The sequence below is a fragment of the Chamaea fasciata genome, unplaced genomic scaffold (genome assembly GCF_029207755.1).
Source record: "Chamaea fasciata isolate MVZ Bird 193981 ecotype frontalis unplaced genomic scaffold, bChaFas1.0.hap1 SCAF_322, whole genome shotgun sequence".
NCBI classification, from domain to species: Eukaryota; Metazoa; Chordata; class Aves; order Passeriformes; family Sylviidae; genus Chamaea; species Chamaea fasciata.
The window spans coordinates 74827-95000 of record NW_027094407.1 but is presented as its reverse complement, the minus strand read 5'-3'; the positions used below and the strand labels follow the sequence as shown (position 1 = coordinate 95000).

General features: G+C 47.9%; 4 long non-coding RNA genes across 5 annotated transcripts in view; all 4 read right to left on the bottom strand.

The window, feature by feature from the left end:
* Positions 1-5901: 5901 nt before the first annotated feature.
* Positions 5902-6490, bottom strand: LOC136305217 (uncharacterized). The gene is made up of 3 exons (XR_010725157.1): positions 6160-6490; positions 6040-6081; positions 5902-5941 (listed from the first exon to the last, which is right to left on the bottom strand). It is a non-coding gene; the product is annotated as an uncharacterized lncRNA (long non-coding RNA).
* A 994-nt stretch (positions 6491-7484) lies between these two features.
* On the bottom strand, positions 7485-7888 carry LOC136305220 (uncharacterized). The gene is made up of 3 exons (XR_010725161.1): positions 7840-7888; positions 7704-7745; positions 7485-7615 (listed from the first exon to the last, which is right to left on the bottom strand). It is a non-coding gene; the product is annotated as an uncharacterized lncRNA (long non-coding RNA).
* Positions 7889-9644: 1756 nt separating this feature from the next.
* On the bottom strand, positions 9645-10391 carry LOC136305221 (uncharacterized). The gene is made up of 6 exons (XR_010725162.1): positions 10322-10391; positions 10202-10243; positions 10056-10100; positions 9920-9961; positions 9776-9824; positions 9645-9685 (listed from the first exon to the last, which is right to left on the bottom strand). It is a non-coding gene; the product is annotated as an uncharacterized lncRNA (long non-coding RNA).
* A 633-nt stretch (positions 10392-11024) lies between these two features.
* LOC136305218 (uncharacterized) overlaps positions 11025-20174 on the bottom strand; it is a 54346-nt gene continuing 45196 nt past the window's right edge. Inside the window, exons 1-3 of one of the 2 annotated variants that reach the window (XR_010725159.1) lie at positions 12229-12242; positions 11888-12016; positions 11025-11502 (exon numbers count right to left, since the gene is read on the bottom strand). This is a non-coding gene — a long non-coding RNA (uncharacterized lncRNA). Of the gene's footprint in view, positions 11503-11887; positions 12017-12228; positions 12243-20174 lie in introns of those variants that run through there. The other variant, XR_010725158.1, reaches the window with a different exon arrangement.

The following is a 20174-nucleotide window of genomic DNA, read 5'->3' as shown; positions in this document are numbered from 1 at the left end:
AAAATTATGCTAATTAGCTCATTTGCATAATTAGTGACGTCATGTGCATAATTAGGGGTTAATTGGGGGTAATTAGTACTCCAGATGGGAGTAGACTGTAGTGGTGATTAATAATTATTGGTTGCTACTCCCATCTGGAGTACTAATTGGGGGGCTATATAGTATATGGGATGTATATACACCCTATATACTATATATAGTATATAAATAAAAAGAATAAAAATAATAAGTCTGGTGCAGCAGTAGGGGTTTTCAGGCGGCCAGGGAGTAAATATTTTTATTTTAAATTTAAAGTTTTTTTTAATATTTATTCCCTGGCCGCCTGAAAAGCCCTACTGCTGCACCAGAGAGAAAGGAAAAGAGAGAAAAAGACAGAGAGAGAAAAAGACAAAGACAGAGAGAGAAAAAGACAAAGACAGAGAGAGAAAAAGACAAAGACAGAGAGAGAAAAAGACAAAGACAGAGAGAGAAAAAGACAAAGACAGAGAGAGAAAAAGACAAAGACAGAGAGAAAAAGACAAAGACAGAGAGAAAAAGACAAAGACAGAGAGAAAAAGACAAAGACAGAGAGAAAAAGACAGAGAGAGAAACAGAAATAGAGACAGAGAGAAATAGAGACAGAGAGAAATAGACAAAGACAGAGAAAAAGAGACAGAGAAAATGACAGAGACAGAGAGAAATAGACAAAGACAGAGAGAAATAGACAAAGACAGAGAGAAATAGAGACAGAGAGAAATAGAGACAGAGAGAAATAGAGACAGAGAGAAATAGAGACAGAGAGAAATAGAGACAGAGAGAAATAGAGACAGAGAGAAATAGAGACAGAGAGAAATAGAGACAGAGAGAAATAGACACAGAGAGAAATAGACACAGAGAGAAATAGACACAGAGAGAAATAGACACAGAGAGAAATAGACACAGAGAGAAATAGACACAGAGAGAAATAGACACAGAGAGAAATAGACAAAGACAGAGAAATAGAGACAGAGAAATAGAGACAGAGAAATAGAGACAGAGAAATAGAGACAGAGAAATAGAGACAGAGAAATAGAGACAGAGAAATAGAGACAGAGACAGAGAAATAGAGACAGAGAGAAAATGACAGAGACAGAGAGAAATAGACAAAGACAGAGAAATAGACAAAGACAGAGAAATAGAGACAGAGAGAAAATGACAGAGACAGAGAGAAATAGAGACAGAGAAAATGACAGAGACAGAGAGAAATAGAGACAGAGAGAAATAGACAAAGACAGAGAAATAGAGACAGAGAGAAAATGACAGAGACAGAGAGAAATAGACAAAGAGAGAAATACAGACAGACAAAAAGACAAAGACAGAGAGAAATAGAGATGGAGAGAAAATGACAGAAACAGAGAGAAATAGAGAAAGAGAAAAACACAAAGAGAGAAATTGTCTATTTCTCTCTGTCTTTGTCTAAGACAGAAAAAGACAAAGACAGAGAGAAATAGAGAAATAGACAAAGACAGAGAAATAGAAAGAAACAGAGAAAAACACAGAGAAACAGACAAAGAGAGAAATAGACAGAGCCAGAGAGAAATAGACAGAGAGAAATAGAAAGGAAGTGAAATAGAGAGTGAAATAGACACAAAGACATACAGAGAAACAGGGTTAGAGAAAAATAGAAATCAAAAGAGAAAAACAGAGAAACAGCATGAGAGAGAAAGAGTGAAACAGTTAGAGTGAAAGCAAAAGACAGACTGAAACAGACTGAAAGCAAAACAGACAGAAAAAGAGAGTTAAAGAGAAAGAGAAACAGAAAAACATCTAGAAATAGAATAACAGAGAAAAATTAAGAGTTAAGAGAGAAAGAAGCAGAATTAGACAGAAAAGGAAATAGCATGAAGGTGTAGAGAGGAAAATAGACTTACCTTGAGGTAGGAAATAGAATAAATGACTCTGACACCAAATAAACACAGGAGCCAAATGGGGGAGAGGGGGGCACGGGGTATCTTTATTGGGGGGGCAGGGGGGCATCTTTATTAGGGTATATTCAGCTTTTATTGCATGAATGGGTTTCTTTACACTTTAGTAAACATACAGAAACAACAGATACAAATGCAAATACAGATACAGTCCATAGGCACACCTATAAAATTACAATTTACATACAGAGCAATACATTGAAATACAGCAGCAAATGCCAATACAGAACAATACAAGGCAATACAAGCCAAATGACTATTAACACAATAGAACCATTTTTCAAAATCTGAAACACTCATTATATCTTGTTTTATTGTTACAGGAAACCCAAAACAAAAGCAGCACACATAAAACATAACAATCGTCCACCGCACACACCTCCTTCAGCATGCACACCGTGCACCCTCTCTCACCTCTCAATCCCCTACAGTCAGCACACACTCGCAACGCTCCTCGGGAACGTGGTTCCCGGGAGCCCTGAAAAAATCAGCCTGCCTGACGAAAACCCCGGTCCCTAGGCCGTCGGCGCCCAAACTTTGGCGATGAACGTCGCCTCGCAGACCGGCCGGGACCGAGGAAAAAAAAACCCAGCCGGGGGGAAAAAAAAAAAAACCCCCCCGGCTGGGGATTTTTTATTCTAAGTTTAAAATGTGTTGAAAAACCTGGAAGGCAAAAGTCACACACACAAGGTTAGAACCAGTCAACATGCACACAAACCCACCCTCTCTCACCTCTCAATCCCCTACCATCAGCACACACTCGCACCGCTCCTCGGGAACGTGGTTCCCGGGAGCCCTGAAAAAATCAGCCTGCCTGACGAAAACCCCGGTCCCTAGGCCGTCGGCGCCCAAACTTTGGCGATGAACGTCGCCTCGCAGACCGGCCGGGACCGAGGAAAAAAAAACCCAGCCGGGGGGAAAAAAAAAAAAACCCCCCCGGCTGGGGATTTTTTATTCTAAGTTTAAAATGTGTTGAAAAACCTGGAAGGCAAAAGTCACACACACAAGGTTAGAACCAGTCAACATGCACACAAACCCACCCTCTCTCACCTCTCAATCCCCTACCATCAGCACACACTCGCACCGCTCCTCGGGAACGTGGTTCCCGGGAGCCCTGAAAAAATCAGCCTGCCTGACGAAAACCCCGGTCCCTAGGCCGTCGGCGCCCAAACTTTGGCGATGAACGTCGCCTCGCAGACCGGCCGGGACCGAGGAAAAAAAAACCCAGCCGGGGGGAAAAAAAAAAAAACCCCCCCGGCTGGGGATTTTTTATTCTAAGTTTAAAATGTGTTGAAAAACCTGGAAGGCAAAAGTCACACACACAAGGTTAGAACCAGTCAGCACACACACTCGCACAGGCAAACCCAAGCAGACAGACAACTCTCAGACATACACAGTCGCTCTTCAGCTTACCCAGTAGATTCCAGGAGACTCCGTAGCATCAGCAACCGCAGAGAGACTAATCCTGCCCGGAGACCTGCAAGACAATGACAGGTGGTCAACAAGTGGTTACTTGACAGCTAGGCATCATCCCCCCTCAGGGCCCATACCTTCTCTACCCAAAACTCCACAGAAAAAAGATGAACTGCAAAGCCCTACAACTCTTCTACCTAACTGTGACTGTGCCAGGGCAGGGCAGCTCAAGCATAAGTCATACAGTAGGATACAGCAACATCATGACTTAGAGTGCAATACAAACACAGTCACTTTCAATACAATACAAGCACAGTGACTTTGAGTGCAATACAAGCACAGTGACTTAGAGTGCAATACAAACAGTCACTTGCAACGCAAACAGAGTCACTGGCAGTGCAATGCAAACAGAGTCACTTGCAATACAAACAGAGTCACTGGCAGTGCAATACAAACAGAGTCACTGGCAGTGCAATACAAACAGAGTCACTGGCAATACAATACAAACAGAGTCACTGGCAATACAATACAATACAGAGTCACTGGCAATACAATACAATACAGAGTCACTTGCAATACAATACAATACAGAGTCACTTGCAATACAATACAAACACAGTCACTTGCAATACAATACAATACAGAGTCACTTGCAATACAATACAAACACAGTCACTTGCAATACAATACAATACAGAGTCACTTGCAATACAATACAAACACAGTCACTTGCAATACAATACAAACACAGTCACTTGCAATACAATACAGAGTCACTGGCAATGCAATACAATACAGACTCACTGGCAATGCAATACAATACAGAGTCACTTGCAATACAATACAAACAGAGTCACGTGCAATACAATACAAACAGAGTCACGTGCAATACAAACAGAGTCACTGGCAGTGCAATACAAACAGAGTCACAGGCAATACAATACAAACAGAGTCACAGGCAATACAATACAAACAGAGTCACATGCAATATAATACAAACAGAGTCACATGCAATACAATACAAACACAGTCACTTGCAATACAATACAAACACAGTCACATGCAATACAATACAGAGTCACTGGCAATGCAATACAATACAGAGTCACTGGCAATCCAATACAATACAAAGTCACTGGCAATGCAATACAAATAGAGTCACTGGCAATGCAATACAGAGTCACTGGCAATACAATACAAACAGAGTCACAGGCAATACAATACAAACAAAGTCACAGGCAATACAATACAAACAGAGTCACAGGCAATACAATACAAACAGAGTCACTGGCAATACAATACAGAGTCACTGGCAATGCAATACAATACAGAGTCACTGGCAATGCAAAACAAACATAGTCACTTGCAATACAAAACAAACATAGTCACTTGCAAGACAAAACAAACATAGTCACTTGCAAGACAAACATAGTCAGTTCCAAGTCAATACAAACAAAACTGCTCACTAGACTAAGTGCCTAAGCTGTTAAGAGGACGCTCCAGAAGCTCGGGAAGCCGAGTGAAGAAAGCGATGACTGCCGGGTGACTGTGGCGATGCCTCCGGATGAAAGGCAACCTCGTCGGGTGAAAACGTCCGCTAGGCCGCTGAGACTCAAAGACTGCTGACGACGCAAAACACGCTAGAATGCTGAACTGCCCTGCCCGGCAAATGCTCCAGCGAGACCGAGGGGAAACCCTCTCCCATTACTTCAGAGGGACCCATCCCACTAGGGCCCTCTCTTCTAAGCTAATGTGAAATAGCCTCCCACTTCCAAAGTTCTTTCCCCTGCACCCAAACACAAGCCCCAACACTTATCTTTTGGAAGACGAGCGGACAAAATCCATCCTCCGAGGACTTCGGCACTGCCGTATCCAAACTTAGGCTCCGCACCTCCTCTCAATGCCTAAGACAACAAAGTACAAACTGTGAAAATTGTGTGACAGGAAACTAATCCCCAGGCTTTCCAAGCACCTCTGCCCCAACTCACCTCAGATACTGATTTGGCTCCACAGTCTACCCAGAGGGTACCTGCAAAAGGAAAAGGTACACATTTAGCATGCTGCTACACACCCCATGCCTATGGATCACCCCTAATGCCTAAAAGCCAACTTACCCGCTTGCCCCTAATCCTTGCCATGTGTAGGACAGTAGCAGCACCTGCAAAGACACAAAGAAAACAGCAGGCTGAGTCACTGAGAAAACACAATCACCACAATCTAACAGAACTCAGTAATACATAAAGCTCAAGCTGATACCCACCAAGCCACTGGCATCCAGGACCAGGAAATCTTGCAAGTGGACCACCTAAAATGAAAGTAAATTAAACAGTGGATGTTAGAGTTACACCAGAAATTGAGACCTGAGCGATTACAGCAGCTTCCATCCACCAGTCAATGCTCACCTAGGCAGCTGGTCCTGGACTGCCAAGATCCCGCTTTACCTCCTAAAAATAAAAACAAAAAAACAAGGCGGTAGCAGAGTCACAATGTACATCCCCCCAGCAAAACCAAACTGGGACTGACTTAAACTCACACCCACCTGGCCGCTGCCAGCCTGAGCCACGACAACCTCACAAGCAGACCACCTGAAATAAAACAAAAATCAACAGTGGATGGTTAGACTTGAGCCAGAAATGGAGAGCGGAGCAACAACAATAGCTGCTGTCCACCGGTGAATGCTCACCTGGCCCGCTTCTCCTGGACTGCCAATATCCTTCATTAGCTCCTAAAAACAAAGACAAAGGTCAGGGCTGTATCAGAGCCACCATTTACACCTCCCCTGCAAAGACCGACAGGGACTGACCTTCTCGGGGGAACCGATGACACCCATAGGGGCTGCTCTGCCACAGGGTTAATCCATCTGCATCTGAAAGAAAGTTAGGACAAGAGTCAAAGGGCTGCAGGATAACTTGACAGCTCCACACATCTTGGGTCAATCTACAGATCCCACCTAGAAGCCAATGCACCCTGCATTTCAAATTTGTCCTATTACCCCTACACCCAGCTGTGCTGCAGGGCAGAGCAGCTCCGGGCCAAATACACACCCACACCCGTGACACAAGACGCAACAAACAAAGGGACGCGACAGGGAAAGAAAACTCTCGATGAGAGGAATGACCCTGAGGACCGAGAGAACTCGGGAGCAGATGACCGAGGTAAGCTGAAAGGAGAGCTGACCGGGCTGAGAGAAACCTGCAGGAAAAAAGATGCTAAGGGGATGACTTATCCCAAGAACCGCAAAGATGAACACTCGAGAATGCTCCGGTCACACTCTGCTACCTAGCTTTGCATTCTTACAAGTCCTAATCCACCGGAATGGATGCTGGTGGTGCTCGGCTGTCAGTACAGCTCAGAACAAGACCTAGAAAGACATTGGACTGGATGCTTCTGAAGTGAGATACGATGCCCATGCCTGCCCGAGCTCCCGAGTCGATGGTCCGAGGGCATTGGCACCTGGCCGAGGAACTGAGAGTCCAGAGAGGCTAAGAGGGATACCAGGGTTTTTGGTAGGCCCCTTGAAGGGCTAAGGCAAAAGACATGAAACAAAGAGTGTGCAACAAACAAGGGACACGACAAGCACCGGGACTGCTCTGCCCTGCACACCTCACCATGGAAATCAAAAGGGAGACTTTCCCTGTAGGAAGCCTAAAGGGCCGCTTCCTGGACAATCCCGGCTCCAAACCCAACTCAAAAACCACTCCCGGTCGGAAGCCGACCCGGCCCCCCACTTTCGTCCCCTCCGTGGCTCGGAGCCCTCCACTTATCTCTCAGACATCTGGAGATGCAGAGTCCAGGCAGGTGAAAAGGAAGGCTGACTCTCCCTCAGGGAAATTCCTGGTAACACCAGGCTGCTCACTCTTAGTCAGCTGCAATAAAGAAAAGCAAACATCACTGTGTGATCTTAGCAGCACAGCGCCCAAACCCCAACAATTCTGCTACTCACCATCTCTTGAGAACGCCCAGGCCCTCAAGCCCACTGCCTCGGCTGTGCTTGGAGAGTCATGCCATCGTCCTGGGGTAGGCCTGGATTAAGAACACACAGGGGATTTGACAGTGCTGAAACTTGACAGGACCCTCTCTCCTCCCTGCCTCCCCAACTCCTCAGCTGTTATCAAAGCCTACCTGGAAAGCAGCTTCAAACAGAGAAATTGAGGCTTGATCACACAGTCCTGTAATGCTTCTGAAGGGCTCACAAAAAAAGGTGCCCAAGTTCATGATCTCATGGCAGAGGGTACTTCAGCAGAAGAAGAGTGGACCACCTAAAACACAATAATAGAAGCTTAGAGGTGCACCAGAAATTGAGACCTGAGCGATTACAGCAGCTTCCATCCACCAGTCAATGCTCACCTAGGCAGCTGGTCCTGGACTGCCAAGATCCCGCTTTACCTCCTAAAAATAAAAACAAAAAACAAGGCTGTAACATACTCACAATGTACACCCCCCCAGCAAAACCAAACTGGGACTGACTTAAACTCACACCCACCTGGCCGCTGCCAGCCTGAGCCACGACAACCTCACAAGCAGACCACCTGAAATAAAACAAAAATCAACAGTGGATGGTTAGACTTGAGCCAGAAATTCAGACGGGAGCAATAACAACTGCTTCTGTCCACCGGTCGATGCTCACCTGGCGCACTTCTCCTGGACTGCCAATATCCTGCATAAGCTCCTAAAAACAAAGACAAAGGTCAGGGCTGTATCAGAGCCACCATTTACACCTCCCCTGCAAAGACCGACAGGGACTGACCTTCTCGGGGGAACCGATGACACCCATAGGGGCTGCTCTGCCACAGGGTTAATCCATCTGCATCTGAAAGAAAGTTAGGACAAGAGTCAAAGGGCTGCAGGATAACTTGACAGCTCCACACATCTTGGGTCAATCTACAGATCCCACCTAGAAGCCAATGCACCCTGCATTTCAAATTTGTCCTATTACCCCTACACCCAGCTGTGCTGCAGGGCAGAGCAGCTCCGGGCCAAATACACACCCACACCCGTGACACAAGACGCAACAAACAAAGGGACGCGACAGGGAAAGAAAACTCTCGATGAGAGGAATGACCCTGAGGACCGAGAGAACTCGGGAGCAGATGACCGAGGTAAGCTGAAAGGAGAGCTGACCGGGCTGAGAGAAACCTGCAGGAAAAAAGATGCTAAGGGGATGACTTATCCCAAGAACCGCAAAGATGAACACTCGAGAATGCTCCGGTCACACTCTGCTACCTAGCTTTGCATTCTTACAAGTCCTAATCCACCGGAATGGATGCTGGTGGTGCTCAGCTGTCAGTACAGCTCAGAACAAGACCTAGAAAGACATTAGACTGGATGCTTCTGAAGAGAGATACGATGCCCATGCCTGCCCGAGCTCCCGAGTCGATGGTCCGAGGGCATTGGCACCTGGCCGAGGAACTGAGAGTCCAGAGAGGCTAAGAGGGATACCAGGGTTTTTGGTAGGCCCCTTGAAGGGCTAAGGCAAAAGACATGAAACAAAGAGTGCGCAACAAACGAGGGACACGACAGGCACCGGGACTGCTCTGCCCTGCACACCTCACCATGGCGATCAAAAGGGAGACTTTCCCTGTAGGAAGCCTAAGGTGCCGCTTCTTGGATGGCCCCGTCTCCAAACCCCCGCCCGGTGGAAAGCCAACCCGGCCCCCCGCTTTCATCCCCTCCGTGGCTCGGAGCCCTCCACTTATCTCTCAGACATCTGGAGATGCAGAATCCTGGCAGGTGAAAAGGAAGGCCGCCTCTCCCTCAGGGAAATTCCTGCTAACACCAGGTTGCTCTCTCTTAGTCAGCTGCAATAAAGAAAAGCAAACATCACTGTGTGGTCTTAGCACCGCATCGCCCAAAACCCAACAATTCTGCTACCCACCGCCTCTTGAAAACGCCCGGGTGCTCGGGCCCGCTGCCTCGGCCGTGCTTGGAGGGTGATGGCATCGTCAGGGGGTAGGTCTGGATTAAGAGCAGACAAGGGATTTGACATTGCTGATACTTGAGAGGACCCTCGCTCCTCCTCTCCTCCCTGCCTCCCCGACTCCTCGGCCGTTATCAAAGACTACCTGGAAAGCAGCTTCAAACAGAGAAATCGAGGCTTGATCACACAGTCCTGTAATGCTTCTGAAGGGCTCCAAAGAGAGGGACCCGGTCCATCACCTCATTGAAGAAGGGACTTCAGCATAATGACAGCAGACTGCCTAAAACAGACAAAAATACAACCTTAGAGTTGCACCAGATATTGAGACCTGAGTGATAACAGCAGCTTCCATCCACCGGACAAAGCTCACCTGGGCCACTTCACCTGGACTGCCAATATCCCTCTTTACCTCCTAAAAAAAAAGACAAAAAACAACGCTGTAACACAGTCATCATTTACACTGCCCCGGCAAAGGCAAACTGGGACTGACTTAAGCACACACCCTCTTGGCTGCTGGTATCCACGACCGGGACATTTCACAAGCGGACCACCTAAAAATAAGAAAACAAACAGCAGATATTAGATTTTCACCAGAAACTGAGACCTGAGCAACAGCAACCGGTTCTGTCCGCAGATCAATGCTCACCTTGCACGCTTCACCTTCACCGCCAACATCCTGCTTTACCTCCTAAAAATAGAGACAAAGAAACAGGCAGTAACAAGGGCACCAATTACACTGCCCCTGCAAAGACAAACTGCAACTGACGTAAGCTGACACCTACCTGGCAGCTGGAATCCACAAACAGGACATCTCAAAACCAGACCACCTGAAAAAAAAAAAAAAAACCCAACAGTGGATGGTTAGAGTTGCACCAGAAATTGACACCGGAGAAATAACAACTGCTTCTGTTCACCGGTCCATGCTCACCTTGCCCGCTTCTTCTGGACTGCCAATATCCTGCATTAGCTCCTAAAAACAAAGACAAAGGTCAGGGCTGTAACAGAGCCACCATTTACACCTCCCCTGCAAAGACCGACTCGGACTGACCTTCTCGGGAGAACCGACTCCACCGATAGGGGCTGCTCTGCCACAGGTTTAATCAGTCTGCATCTGAAAGAAAGTTAGGACAAAAGTCAAAGGGCGGAAGGATAACTTGACAGCACCAGGCATCTTGTGTCAATCTACAGATAGAACCTAGAAGCCAATAGACCCTGCACTTCAAATTTGTCCTATTACCCCTACACCCAGCTGTGCTACAGGGCAGGGCAGAGCAGCGCTGGGCCAAATACACACCCACACCCGTGACACAAGACGCAACAAACGAGGAGACACGACAGGGAAAGAAAAAATCTCGAAGAGAGGAATGACCCTGAGGACCGAGAGAACTCGGGAGGAGATGATCGAGGTAAGACGGATGGAGAGCTGACCGGGCTCAGAGAAACCTGCAGGAAAAAAGATGCTAAGGGGATGACTTATGCGAAGAACCTCAAAGATGGACGCTTGAGAATGCTCCGGTCAGAATTCTCTCCCTAGCTTTGCATCCTTACAAGTCTTAATCCACCGGAATGGATCGTGGTGGTGCTTGGCTGTCAGTACAGCTCAGAACAAGACCTGAAAAGACAGTAAACTGGATGCTTCTGAAAATAAATACGATTCCCATGCTGGCCTGAGCTCCCGAGTCGATGGTTTGATGGTATCGGCGCCTGGCCGAGGAACTGAGGGACCAGAGATGCTAAAAATGATGCCGGGATTTTGATGGCCCCTTGAAAAGCCAGAGAAAATGACATGAAATACAAGACACTCAAAAGACACAGAGTGCACAACAGACAACTGACAGGACATGCACCGGGACTGGACTGCCCTGCACCACAGCATTGGGATCAAAATTAATGCTTCCCCTTGACAGCTAACGGGATCGCTGAGTGGGGCTGGACGACGCTGCGCGCCGGACCGCACTATGCGGACGGGGACCGTTCTGCCTTGCGTGCCCCGTAGTTGCTATTGAAGTATAGCCGTTCCCTTCGGCTGTCCTAAGTGGCCCCTTAAGGGACACCCCTGTCCCCTCTGGTAGCTGTTAAACCGGACCCATAAATTTCTGACACCCCTGTCATCCTATCTCGAGGCCGTGGCCCCTGACTTATCTTTGAGATGACCGGTAAGGTGAATCCACGTTGGACTGGAAATAAGTCTGTCTCAGAAGGCCCTCCAATCGCCGATTAGCCTCTTAGCTATGAAAAAGAAAAATGAAAATCGATGCACGAATTTAGTGGCACGTGCGCCGAATCCCGAGGGGGCGGCCGCTCGCCCTCGCCTAAGCGTGCCCGGGTCCTCGAGTCTGTGGCTTCGTCCCGCATCTAAGCCTAGGGCTGTTACAATCTCCGGTACCTGAGTTAGCAGGGGGCAAAACTGTAGGGCAGGTCTGTGAGCAAAACTTAGGTGCTCACATTTACGTATCTTAGGTGCTCTTCTGTGCTATAAGACGCATAAATGCAGCTGCTATTACTTGCAAAAAAGCCTTGGGGGAGGCCCTCAAATGCAGGTCGTTCCTCATTTTGCTGCCTTCAAAACCTGCTAACTCTCAACCGGGTACCCTGAACGTAGTCCTCGCCTTACCGATCGGAAGCCTGGATCTCGGTCGTTGCCTCTGACGTGTACAGTGGCCCTTTTGAGGTGACAAATCTTCTGAAAGAATCTGGAAGATCGTGCTGGATGTGACCTATAACTTCAGGAGTACTGCTCCTCCTAAAAGAAAATGAGAACAAACCCAGAAATTACAAAAGCGCCTTTCCTCCCCTGAATGTGCAAACAAAACCCCTGAACTTAAATACTCCCTGTATTTGATAGCATCTTCTTTGTAGTGTCCTCAAAGCTCCTGTTATTTGTAGGTGCCCAAAAACACCTAACAAAAATAAGCTAATAGAGCCTCTTCGCTGAAATGAGAGGAGAGCTCTTACCCTGGCTGATTCCCAGGAGGGAATGAAGCCCCTTGGCAAAAGCTAGGGTTAATATACCCCTGATTGGGCCCGCCCCTCGTTCCCAGAATGCCCGGGAAAAGGGAGGAGGCAACTCCCACGGGGTATAAAAGCTCTCGAAGGAGCTGCAGCTGTTTGGCTCCTCTGACTCAAATGCAAGGTAAGTACAGGGCTCGATAGAGAAAAAAACTCCTTGGGGTAATAATGCTATTTTTCTGTTTTGGCTGTAATGACTTCAGGCTAGAGGGCAAAAATAAAACTTAGTGTTTTAGTAACATAGCAAGATAGTAATTTGGGTAATTTGCTGTTGACAGGTGTAATTATTCCTGGGTGACTGCAATTAGTATTCCACAAGTGACTAAGTAGGATGACAAAGAACAGTAAGATTATGAATGGTGTAAGGCTCATTAGCACCTCTAAGTAAGGATATCAATGTATTAATTACAAAGGAGAAAAAGAATAAACTCCCAGGTGGTGTTAAGCTTATATATACGCCTGGATTGCTCCCGTCTGAGATAGGTGTTACCGGGGTACCCGTTCGAGTGCAACTGAAGTCCAATTTTAAATCCTTAAAATGCTGAAAAAGGCATGGGTTCCTTCAATTTAAAATTAGCATATGGGCAGTTACCTCTGCTTAAACTGTGACATGGAAAATACATGGCTTGTGCCCCTTAACTTAATCGCCTAAAATTTTTGGAAAAGAGGAGTTTCCTTCAGTTTAAGTCTCTCCAGGGAGGAGAAAAAAGGGGAGTGTTCCCAAAAATTCAAGCCCTTAAAAAGCAGAGACAGCTAGGCCCCTCTGAACTAGCACCTCCCCACAGGGGTGTGCCCAGGAAACCCTCTGAAGACAGGGGGCATTGTGGGATGAGGTCGAGAAAGGTCCCGCAGATTGTTCGTTCCCCTGCGTGACCCTTCGTCTGCCTGTGAAACGCTGGGGTGCTAGGCTTCCGTTCTGTGGAAGAGAACTGTTCTTCTTGTGGACGGTGGCCGAGATGGAAGTTCTATCCCCAGAATTCCCTATGTCCTAAGTTTGTAATTATTTAGGAAATTTTTCCCAGACTGTAAGCAATTACCAGAAATATTTACTTAGGAATCCTGACTGAATTGTGTTTCTGTTGAGGTCTTCTACGTGTCCCTTAAGGAGCCAGGGGGGTTGCCAGGTGACTTATGTCTAATCCTGACCGGCCCGGAGCAAACCGGAGTCCTGCTGCCGGTGGCTGGTCCACCCTAAATTACAGTAACATATTAATGTAATTTATAAAAATTCCCTTTGCCTACTAAACAAATTTTCCAGGATGATCCAGGGAAGAGATCTGCTCCATCCTTAGTTTGGCAAATGCCAGTTCTCAGATCCATCTAGGCAGAAAACTACTACAAGTATTTGCTTGTTTTTTACTACATCTAGCTGTATGATGAAAATAAATTAATGGTCATTAGGTAAAACCTTTTCAGAGGGCAAAATATTTCACACAGATCCCATTTTGACAGTATGGCAGTTTTGGGGATTAGGAATCCCATCCATAGAAGACATCAAAGAAATGATACTTTGCAAATTGATATTTAGAAATTGTCTTAGAGATGTTATAACTTAACATTCTAACATTATGAAATAGAATGGTTTTGGCATGTTGAAACTGGGTGATTCTGGTATTCCAGAACCCATCCCCTATTTTGCAATGGAGACTTTGAAACGTACATGTTTAATACTTTGAAACCGGGTGAACACCTATATGAAATCCAGGCAGAGTAATGTTTTGGAATCTAGATGGAGAAAGATGAGGGTTGTAGCAATGTTGCAAGCAGATTGACGGACATCTTATAAAAACGACATGTAACTGCTTTCAAATTAGGGGAGTTACTTTTTTCAATCTAGGGCAGGCAGGATTTTTAGGGTCAGAGGAGAAGTCTCCCTCCAAAAATTAGCAATAGAAGAATATTTCACCCAAACCCAATAAACCGAAACTAGGATGCAGGGAGGGTACATACTACCAACAGACTATAAAAACAGACATCAGGACCCTAAGGGGGTGACTTAACTCTCCCACAAAAGGAACATCCAGTCAAGTCTAAGGCATTCTACATGGAACGAGACTTCTGGAAAATAGAATTCTGAATGCATCAGCATTGTCCCAAGACCCATGCTACTAAAAGCAGAATCCCAGACTGGCCGTGGAGTGCCAATCACCTCCTAAAAACTGAAATCAGGAATGTGATAGGGTGAGTCCAGCTTGCCACAGAAAAGGGCCACCGATCTTGAACAGAGCGCTATACCCAGGAGTGGACTTATGCCATCTACAATTCTAAACATAGCGGCACTTCTCCCAGAGCCAAGCTGCCAGAAGCTGGAACCCTAACTGTCCTTCAAGTGCCAAATGTCTCCTACAACCGAACATTACGAATTTTGAGGAGTGAGTTTATGTTCCATCAGAAGAGAACCAGCGTTCCTGCACAGAACTCTCAGCCACGGAGTGGGCTGCTAAATGATAAAATTAAGTTCAGCACAGGACATCTGCCAGATCCAAGCTCCCAGAAGCTGGAACCCTTACTGTCCTTGGAGTACCAAATCTATCCTATGAACTGACATCAGGAGCCTGATGGGGAGAGTTTAGGTTCCCACGAATGACAGCCACCTTTCCTTCAGAGAGCTCTGTGCCCAGGAGTGGGCTTCTGCCACTTAGAATTCTGAACACCACGCTTACTCCCAGATCCACGCTGTCAGTAGATGGAACCGTGGCTCCCATTAGACGATCAAATGGCTCCTTAAAACTGAAAATCTGAACCAGGAGAGTGTGCTTAGTATCCCCAGAAAAGGGGACAACGTTCCTGCACAGAGCTCTGAGCCAAGGAGTAGGCTTCTGCAACTTGAAAGTCGGAACACTGCTGCACTTCTCCCATGGCCAAGCTGCTAGAATCTGGAGCCCCAACTGTCCTTCGACTGCGAAATGTCTCGTACCACCTGACATGAGGAACCTGGTGCGGGCAGTTTAGCTTCCCACCGAACAGAGCCACAGCTGCTGAACAGAACGCCTAGCCCCAGAGTGGGCTTCTGCCTACTAAAAATAAGTTCAGCACAGGATATCTGCCAGATCCAACCTGCCAGATGCTGGAACCCTAACTGTCCTTGGAGGGCCAAATGTCTCCTACAACCTGACATCAGGAACCTGATGGGGTGAGTCCAGATTCCCACACAAAAGGGGTGACACTTCCTGCACAGAACTCTCTGCCCCAGAGTGGGCTGCGAACTGATAAAATTAAGTTCAGCACAGGACATCTGCCAGATCCAAGCTCCCAGATGCTGGAACACTTACTGTCCTTGGAGGGCCAAATCTATCCTATAAACTGAAATCAGGAGCCTCATCGGGGGAGTTTAGTTTCTCACAGAAAAGACCCACCGTTGCTGCACAGAACTCTCTGCCCTGGAGTGGGCTTCTGCCTGCTAAAAATAAGTTCAGCATAGGATATCTGCCAGATCCAAGCTGCCAGAAGCTGAAACGCTTACTGTCCTTGGAGTGCCAAATGTCTCCTACAACCTGACATTAGGAACTTCGGGGGGTGAGTTTAGCTTCCCACAGAAGAGAGCCACTGTTCCTGCACAGCGCTCTGTGCCCGGGAGTGGGCTTCTGCCACTTAGAATTCTGAACAGTGTACTTACGCCCAGAACCAAGCCGCCATGAAGCTGAAACCCTGGCTGCCCTTAGACTGCCAAACACCTCCTGCAAATTGACATCAGGAACTTGGAGGGGTGAGTTTAGCTTCCCACAAAAGAGATCCACTGTTCCTGCACAGAGCACTGTGCCCGGGAGTGGGCTTCTGCCACTTTCAATTCGGAACACTGCTGCATTTCTCCCACAGCCAATCTCCCAGAAGCTGGAACCCTTACTATCCTGCGAGTGCCAAATGTCTCCTACAACCTGACATCAGGAACCTGATGGGCTCAGTTTAGACTCCCACAGAAAAGGGGCGACAGTTCCTGCACAGAGCCCTCTGCCCCGGAGTGGGTTTCTGCCTCCTAAAAATAAGTTCAGCACGAAACTTCTGCCAGATCCAAGCTTCCATAAACTGGAACCCTTACTGTCCTTGGAGTGCCAAATGTCTCCAACAACCTGACATTAGGAACTTAGGGAGTGAATTCAACTTCCCCCAAAAGAGATCCACTGATCCTGCAAATAGCTCTGTTCCCCGGAGTGGGCTTCTGCCACTTGAAAGTCAGAACACTGCTGCACTTCTCCCATGGCCAAGCTGCTAGAATCTGGAGCCCCAACTGTCCTTCGACTGCGAAATGTCTCCTCCCACATGACATGAGGAACCTGGTGTGGGCAGTTTAGCTTCCCACCGAACAGAGCCACAGCTGCTGCACAGAACTCCCTGCCCCGGAGTGGGCTTCTGCCTGCGAAAAATAAGTTAAGCACAGGATATCTGCCAGATCCAAGCTAACAGATGCTGGAACCCTAACTGTCCTTGGAGGGCTAAATGTCTCCTACAACCTGAAATGAAGGACTTGCAGGGGTGAGTTTAGTTTCCCACAGAAGAGAGCCACTGTTTCTGCACAGAACTCTCGGCCCCGAAGTGGGGTTGTGCCTGCTAAACATAAATTCAGCACAGGATATCTGCCAGATCCAAGCTTTCAGAAGTTGGAACTCTAACTGTCCTTGGAGGGCCAAATGTCTCCTACAGCCTGACATCAGGAACCTGCTGGGGTGAGTTTAGTTTCCCACAGAAAAGACCCACCGTTCCTGCACAGAGCTCTGTGCCAGGGACTGGGCTACTGCCACTTAGAATTCTGAGCACTGCTGCACTTCTCCCATAGCCAAGCTCCCAGAAGCTGGAACCCTAACTGTCCTGCGAGTGCCAAATGTCTCCTACAACCTGACATTAGGAACTTCGGGGGGTGAGTTTAGCTTCCCACAGAAGAGACCCACCGTTCCTGCACAGAGCTCTGTGCCCGGGAGTGGGCTTCTGCCACTTAGAGTTCGGAACAGTGTACTTACTCCCACAACCCAGCTGCCATGAAGCTGAAACCCTAGCTGCCCTTAGACTGCCAAACACCCCCTGCAAACTGACATCAGGAACTTGGAGGGGTGAGTTTAGCTTTCCACAGAAAAGACCCACCGTTCCTGCACAGAACTCTCGGCCACGGAGTGGGCTGCTAACTGATAAAAATAAGTTCAGCACAGGACTTCTGCCAGATCCAAGCATCCAGAAGCTGGAACCCTTACTGTCCTTGGAGTGCCAAATGTCTCCTACAGCCTGACATCAGGAACCTGCTGGGGTGAGTTTAGTTTCCCACAGAAAAGACCCACCGTTCCTGCACAGAGCTCTGTGCCCGGGAGTGGGCTTCTGCCACTTAGAATTCTGAACAGTGTACTTACTCCCACAACCAAGCTGCCATGAAGCTGAAACCCTAGCTGCCCTTAGACTGCCAAACATCCCCTGCAAACTGAAATCAGGAACTTGGAGGGGTGAGTTTAGCTTTCCACAGAAAAGACCCCCCGTTCCTGCACAGAACTCTCGGCCACGGAGTGGGCTGCTAACTGATAAAAATAAGTTCAGCACAGGACTTCTGCCAGATCCAAGCATCCAGAAGCTGGAACCCTTACTGTCCTTGGAGTGCCAAATGTCTCCTACAGCCTGACATCAGGAACCTGCTGGGGTGAGTTTAGTTTCCCACAGAAAAGACACACAGTTCCTGCACAGAGCTCTGTGCCAGGGACTGGGCTTCTGCCACTTAGAATTCTGAACAGTGCACATTACTCCCAGAACCAAGCTGTCAGAAGCTGGAACCCTAACTGTCCTTGGAGTGCCCAATGTCTCCGACAACCTGACATTAGGAACTTAGTCGGTGAGTATAGCTTTCCACAGAAGAGAGCCACCGTTCCTGCACAGAGCTCTGTGCCCGGGAGTGGGCTTCTGCCACTTAGAATTCTGAACAGTGTACTTACTCCCACAACCAAGCTGCCATGGAGCTGAAACCCTAGCTGCCCTTAGACTGCCAAACACCCCCTGCAAAATGACATCAGGAACTTGGAGGGGTGAGTTAACTTTCCACAGAAGAGACCCACCGTTCCTGCACAGAACTCTCGGCCACGGAGTGGGCTGCTAACTGATAAAAATAAGTTCAGCACAGGACTTCTGCCAGATCCAAGCATCCAGAAGCTGGAACCCTTACTGTCCTTGGAGTGGCAAATGTCTCCTACAGCCTGACATCAGGAACCTGCTGGGGTGAGTTTAGTTTCCCACAGAAAAGACCCACAGTTCCTGTACAGAGCTCTGTGCCAGAGACTGGGCTTCTGCCACTTAGAATTCTGAACAGTGCACATTACTCCCAGAACCAAGCTGTCAGAAGCTGGAACCCTAACTGTCCTTGGAGTGCCCAATGTCTCCGACAACCTGACATTAGGAACTTAGTCGGTGAGTATAGCTTCCCACAGAAGATAGCCACCGTTCCTGCACAGAGCTCTGTGCCCGGGAGTGGGCTTCTGCCACTTAGAATTCTGAACAGTGTACTTACTCCCACAACCAAGCTGCCATGAAGCTGAAACCCTAGCTGCCCTTAGACTGCCAAACACCCCCTGCAAACTGACATCAGGAACTTGGAGGGGTGAGTTTAGCTTTCCACAGAAAAGACCCCCCGTTCCTGCACAGAGCTCTGTGCCCGGGAGTGGGCTTCTGCCACTTAGAATTCTGAACACTGCCGCACTTCTCCCATATCCAAGCTCCCAGAAGCTGGAACCCAAACTGTCCTGCGAGTGCAAATGTCTCCTACGACCTGACATTAGGAACTTCGGAGGGTGAGTTTAGCTTCCCACGGAAAAGACCCACAGTTCCTGCACAGAGCTCTGTGCCCCGGAGTAGGCTTCTGCCACTTAGAATTCTGAACAGTGCACATTACTCGCAGAACCAAGCTCCCAGAAGCTGGAACCCTAACTGTCCTGCGAGTGCCAAATGTCTCCTACAGCCTGACATCAGGAACCTGCTGGGGTGAGTTTAGTTTCCCACAGAAAAGACCCACCGTTCCTGCACAGAGCTCTGTGCCCCGGAGTGGGCTTCTGCCACTTAGAATTCTGAACACTGCTGCACTTCTCCCATAGCCAAGCTCCCAGAAGCTGGAACCCTAACTGTCCTGCGAGTGCCAAATGTCTCCTACAACCTGACATTAGGAACTTCGGGGGGTGAGTTTAGCTTCCCACAGAAGAGAGCCACTGTTCCTGCACAGAGCTCTGTGCCCCGGAGTGGGCTTCTGCCACTTAGAATTCTGAACAGTGTACTTACTCCCACAACCAAGCTGCCATGGAGCTGAAACCCTAGCTGCCCTTAGACTGCCAAACACCCCCTGCAAAATGACATCAGGAACTTGGAGGGGTGAGTTAACTTTCCACAGAAGAGACCCACCGTTCCTGCACAGAACTCTCGGCCACGGAGTGGGCTGCTAACTGATAAAAATAAGTTCAGCACAGGACTTCTGCCAGATCCAAGCATCCAGAAGCTGGAACCCTTACTGTCCTTGGAGTGCCAAATGTCTCCTACAGCCTGACATCAGGAACCTGCTGGGGTGAGTTTACTCTCCCACAGAAAAGACCCACAGTTCCTGCACAGAGCTCTGTGCCAGGGAGTGGGCTACTGCCACTTAGAATTCTGAACAGTGCACATTACTCCCATAGCCAAGCTCCCAGAAGCTGGAACCCTAACTGTCCTTGGAGTGCCCAATGTCTCCTACAACCTGACATTAGGAACTTAGTCGGTGAGTATAGCTTCCCACAGAAGAGAGCCACCGTTCCTGCACAGAGCTCTGTGCCCGGGAGTGGGCTTCTGCCACTTAGAATTCTGAACAGTGTACTTACTCCCACAACCAAGCTGCCATGAAGCTGAAACCCTAGCTGCCCTTAGACTGCCAAACATCCCCTGCAAACTGACATCAGGAACTTGGAAGG